The sequence below is a fragment of the Pogoniulus pusillus genome, chromosome 11 (genome assembly GCF_015220805.1).
Source record: "Pogoniulus pusillus isolate bPogPus1 chromosome 11, bPogPus1.pri, whole genome shotgun sequence".
NCBI lineage: Eukaryota > Metazoa > Chordata > Aves > Piciformes > Lybiidae > Pogoniulus > Pogoniulus pusillus.
Genome location: NC_087274.1, coordinates 405001 through 410418, shown reverse-complemented (window position 1 = coordinate 410418; position 5418 = coordinate 405001). Strand labels below are relative to the sequence as shown.

At 56.1% G+C, this 5418-nt stretch overlaps 1 protein-coding gene and 1 long non-coding RNA gene across 3 annotated transcripts in view; one reads left to right on the top strand and one right to left on the bottom strand.

Annotated features, from left to right (window-relative positions):
- Positions 1-610: 610 nt before the first annotated feature.
- On the bottom strand, positions 611-3704 carry LOC135179106 (uncharacterized). The gene is made up of 2 exons (XR_010303916.1): positions 3398-3704; positions 611-2507 (listed from the first exon to the last, which is right to left on the bottom strand). It is a non-coding gene; the product is annotated as an uncharacterized LOC135179106 (long non-coding RNA).
- TOB1 (transducer of ERBB2, 1) overlaps positions 3445-5418 on the top strand; it is a 5053-nt gene continuing 3079 nt past the window's right edge. Inside the window, exon 1 of one of the 2 annotated variants that reach the window (XM_064150487.1) lies at positions 3445-3718. The gene's annotated coding sequence lies outside the window, so the exon portion shown is untranslated. Of the gene's footprint in view, positions 3719-3918; positions 4145-5418 lie in introns of those variants that run through there. The other variant, XM_064150486.1, reaches the window with a different exon arrangement.

Here is a 5418-nt window from a genome sequence, read left to right as displayed (position 1 = left end):
CTCTAATCCCATTCCTTGGAATCCCTCAGCACCTGGAGAGAAACAAGCGTGGGCAGAGCCCGGGCTCTGCGGAGCCAGCAGGCAGTGCTCAGCCCGGTGCTGGCTGTGGCTGCTGCACTGGGACAGGGTCCGCGGTCAGGAGCCTGGCACACATTCTGCCTGGGCTGCCACCAAGCTGCACGCACCCGCGCTGGGCAGCGGCTCTCAGATGGAAAGAGCCAAGCACTGGCCCTTAGTGTAACCAGAGATGGGCTCGGGGCTCTACTGGAAGGTGACCTGGCTGAACAATGCCTTACGAACTTCTCTGCTCTGGCTGAATTCTGTTCTCAGTGATTCCTTACTCCATCAAAACATTTCCAGCACGTTTTGTGGTTCCTATCTGAAACAAAGCCTTTGTGATCAGAGCTCCTGGAAGTGGGGAATGTCTGATAGGTACAGCCTCATTTATGGAAAAATCAGGGCTTAGGCTGGTGGTGTCAGAGAATCCACGTTAAAATCACTGCTAAGGTACATGCTGGAGGGCAGCGAGGCTTGGCTGCTCACTCGGATAGATGTGGAGAAGAAACTTGTCTTAAAATCAGCAAACAGGTAAAATTGGGCTAGAGAAGGATGAACACAACGGGAAAAATAACTTTTATTTCTTTTCAGAATCAGAGCCCAGGCTCCCACACTAGAGCTACTTCCTATATAGCAAAATGGCAAAAAAGAGCCTGTGCTATTCCAGAACTGTGCTTTACAGAGCTGCACGGCCACTGTCAGGATAAACCTGTATGGAACAGCAACGTTCATTGAGCAGAGAGGAGGAAAAGGACCAAGACAGTGCTGGAAATTTTGAGTCTTGCTTTCTACAGCTCTTAAATTCTCCCCCATGCTGATACAGGTTAGGAAAACTTTTCTTAGATATTTTTGTTTAAACAACCTCTTAAATAAACTGTATTTTGGCCTTTGTACTGATCAGTATATCACACTGATCTAGACTAAAAGCACTGTTAAGTATTTAGGGAACCAAACTTCAGTGTTTTAGTGGAAGAAAGGTGGTCCTTTTGTAAGGCCAACATAGCCTCTGCAAGGTGTGGTGGAAGAGTAGATGTTTGCCAGTGCAGAGATCTTGGCTCTGGAGATGAGACTGCAGAGCCCCAGCCTGTCAGAGGTGCAGCTGTGCTGTTGCTGGTGGCTGGCCAGCAGCACAGAACACGGCTACCAACAGGGGAGAAGATCAAACCCCTTCTCCTTCAACAGAGATTAAAGAAGTTTTACTTCTAATCTCCTCCTGCCTCCTTGCCATACTCTAAAATACCCCTGTTGATTTGCTCTGCTGGGGAGAAGAATCGTCAGGGCTTGTCAGCAACAATGAGAATGTTTGGGTTTTTTTTAAGATTAATCTTTCAGCTGACTTGAATTGGCAATATGAGTAAAATTGTGCTGCTGGAGTTATTTCATATTGATTGCATTGTTAAAGATTTTTCTAGCAGGGCAAGGTAGACGTTTTGTTATTGCTGTGTATTAATCACAAGGACTGAAAAATACTGCAGGTTCTGGCCTCTTCATGGATGAAAAAGCCAGCTGGGGGTTTAAGAAGCAAGTGATCCTGGATCAGACTCCAGGTTTAAGTGCTACTAATTTAATGTTGCTACAGTTTGGCCACCTGCTTCTGACGTGTTCTACGTGGACGACGCAATGATTACAGCCGGCTAAAGGTCAACTGTTTTGCTTCAGAGATCAGCTGCAACTCTCCCTGGGCCAGGGGAGGTGGGCTTGGTTCTGCTGACCCAAAAGGGCCATTCTTAGGGCAGTCACCTGTCTCTAACACCTCACACCAGATGTGCTCAGCGCCACACACTTGAGCACTGACTGCCTCAGATGCTTCCTTTACATAAGCCCCAGAAAGTACATCCCCACTTCCCCAGCTCTGAAGGATCCCGCAGCTGCCTTGATTATAAATGCATTAGCTCTGGGTATTTAATGCAGCTCTTAATGCCTCTCCTGTACCGCTAAAGCCATTTAAAAGCAACCCTCTGCTTTTACAACCCTGCTTTTTTTTTAGCAACTCAGCAGCAGAGTTGTTGGGTTTGTAAAGCTCCTTACAAAACCTCACCTGCAAAGACTGCTCCACACAGCTATGCGGCTTCCCCCACTTCAAAGGGAGCTGCTGCTGCCCCACCGGCCCCGGACTCAGCGCGGCTGTGCGCCCAACGCTCCCGGCACCATGCCTGCTCAGCGCCAGAGTGCTCAACGTTTGCCGGTCTAGGGGGATTTCACAACTCTAACCCCAAAAAAACTCTATTTGTCTTTTCACCTTATCTGTCTCGGTAGCTGTTTCACACTGTTGCTTTGCTTTCATGGGAAGAGTAACCACAACTTGCTCAAAACAATAACAGCACTTCCCAGTAGTTTCCCAGCTGCCAATGCTTATCATTTGATCATCTTCGTACTTTGTTTTCCAATTCGGGTGCAGAGTGATGGCAGCTGAGCCTATTTAAAGTGGAGGTCCACGCAACACTTCATGGCTAAAAACAAATGAAAAATGGGGAAAGAAATAGTAATTATTTGGAGTCTGAAGATCTTTCAAGCTCTTCTCAGTACTGCAATCTTAGCAGCATCCACACTCATACATGTGAGGAAAAACTATGTCGTTTGCTAGAATTTAGGCCTTTCTGGCCAGTTTTCACTATGTAAACTCCCAAATCTCTCCCTAACATTTCCATTTCCATTCCCAGGCTCTTGCCTCCCAGAGTTTAATCGAGATTCTGTGCTCCAAAGGGCAGGTGCCGGCACTAGTGGCCGGCACTGCCAAACCTCCCCCGAGGCCCGCATAGCATTCACGCCAATATGCTTCATTGCAGTTAAAGAGGAAAAGACCACCACCTCTACAACTTGTCGTCCCACACCCGGCCCCGCTCGCCAGTCCCAGGCTAACCGTGCCGACCCCGATGCCAGACACGCCCGCCAGTGCCATATAAAGCGCAAAGCCCGTGATGCTGGAGTGACCAAGGGCCTGCCTTTCCGGCTCCGGACCATACACGTTTCTCGCTGCAGGAGGTGGCGGCGGCGGCGATCCCGGCACCCCCCCCGGCAGCCGCCAGATTTAGCCGTGCCCCACGTTAAAACAAGGCCGAGATGCGTGGCAGCTCCCGCCAGGCCCAAATCGGGCTCGGCAGCACCGGCAGTGGGCCAGACTTCTGGCGCGGGCCCCGGCTGGACCGAGTGGGCCCAACGGACCTCTCGCGGCCCCGCGGCGGGGCATACACCCGCCCGGCCTCCCTCCTCCCCGTTCTCCCTTTCCCCCGGTAACTTTTTTCACCCCAAAACTGGGGGCGACTTCTTCCTCCTCGATACCGAGTGACCAATCAGGCGGCTACCGGGGCGGGCAGGCAGCCAATGGGGTCAGCGTCGCTACCTGCGGAGGGGTATTTTTAGCCGCCACGACGGGGGAGGGCGGCTGCGAGGGGCCAGCGGGAGCAGCGCGGGTGACACCCCGCACCCCCTCCTGCCGCCGCGGGGCCTCGCTGAGCGGTGGCCGCTCCCTCAGCGCCGCTGCTGGCTGCAGGACAGAGCCTGGACTTGAGCGTGAGGAGCCGCGGGGTGCTCCCGCTGCCGGCCCCCGCTGAGCCGCACCGCGGTCCCCGCAGGCCGCCGCAGCGGCGGTGCTGGGAGATGTAGTTCAGCACCCGGCCGAGCCCTACCCCGCAGAGCCGAGGGGCGCCGGGGCACGCTTGACGTAAGCGGTGACGCAACGGAGCTGCGAGGTGGGGCGCGCTGACGTCAGCGCGCCCCTCGAGCCGCGGGAGGGGCGGGCGGCGGCGGGCGCTGCGCGGGGGGCGGGCGGGGGGCGGGGCCGGGCGCGGGGGGCGGGGCGCGGGAGGCGATATTAGGGGGCGCGCGGCGCGGCGGGCAGGAGCGGCCGTGTCGCGGCGGGCGGCGGAGCGGGCCCGGCCTGGGGGTGTGAGCAGCGCAGCCCTTCCCCCCCTTCCCTCCCCCCCCTTTTTTTTCCAACCCTTCCCCTCCCTTTTTTTTTTCTCTTTCCTTTCCCCTCCCATCCGTGCCGAGGGAGCGGCTTTCGGAGATGGGGGTCGGGTGCTGAGCCTTCCCCCTGCACTCGCACCCCCGCCGGGATTGTTTGCACTACCCCCGCACACCCACCCGGGTGAGTACCGCTCGCTGAGGGCGGGGGTCGGCCCGGGCTGGCGCGGGGCTCTGCGCTGGGGGCGCTCAGGGCCGAGGGCAGCCGCTGAGCCGGGCGCGGCCCCGGCCATTATGGTGAGGGGCTTGAGGCAGCCAACCGCTCGCCCCCGGCCGCCGAGGCAGCCATCGCCCGGGCCCTGAGGCGCCCCGGCTTCTGGAGGGGGGGTGCCGAGGCGGTCGCGACCCCGTGGTGCGGGGGCCAAAGCGGGCACAACCCCCTGGGTGGATCTGGGGTGTCGTTGAAGGGCATGGGAGCGGCACAGGAGCCGGTGGGAAGGAGGACATGGGGCTGCTGGCAGCGCCTCTTGGCGAGGGCACGGCCCAGGAAGCCGGGCGGCGAGAGGGTCTCTCCCAAGGCGGTCTGGGAGGAGTGATCGCTGCCGGCTGACTAAGCGCGGCTGCTCACCGGGCCTCTCCGGGCAGCGCTAGCAGCTCCTGCGGCTCCCTGATCGGCGGGGGGAGACTGAGTTCGCCGGCCCGAGCTGCTGGGCTGGGCGCTGGGAAGAGAGTGGCCTTGCAGCATCCCCCCTCACCTTGTTCCAGTCATCTCCTTTCCTGTGCTGCTTTTTTTTTCTTACGGGCTCAGACAACGCTCGTCCTCCACTTCCCCGGCTGCCGGAGCTCCGGGGCTGTGAGCAGAAACATAATGAGAGCCGACTGCCTGGTTATGTAACTGCGCCCTGCTCCCGGCTGCTGCCCTCCGCCCGGCCTCGGGCTCGGCGCCTGGCGAGCGCTGCCCTCTTTAAATGATAATCGAAGGAAAAGAAATTAGAAATTGTCAGACTGATTTGTTTGATCAGGTGCTTGTACCGTGCATCAGTTCTGGGGCTTAGAAAAAAATTCATCCTGTCTGCCTGGTGTTCCTTGAAAGGATCATTTCATTCCTAAAGGACATGGAGGAAGGGAAACAAACCGGATGGATTCATAAATCATTTTTAAATTACCCTTTTAACCACCCAATCAGCTTTCCTGTACTGATTGTGTCCCTTTTGTAAATACCTTCTGTTTGCCCTTGATCTTTTCCTTATCCCCACCCAGTGCTGATCCAGCAAACGTTTAAAGGTCGCCTTATCATGCAGGCTTTCAAACTGTTCCCATGCCATGTTGGGGCAAACACTAGTGGCTTGGAAATAGGGCTCTGGGCTTTAAAAGGAGATTATTTGGAACAAGAAATAAAAAAAGCATTGTGTTCATGCTGCTAAAGGACTTTCATACCGAGTTTGGTTTCTCTAATCT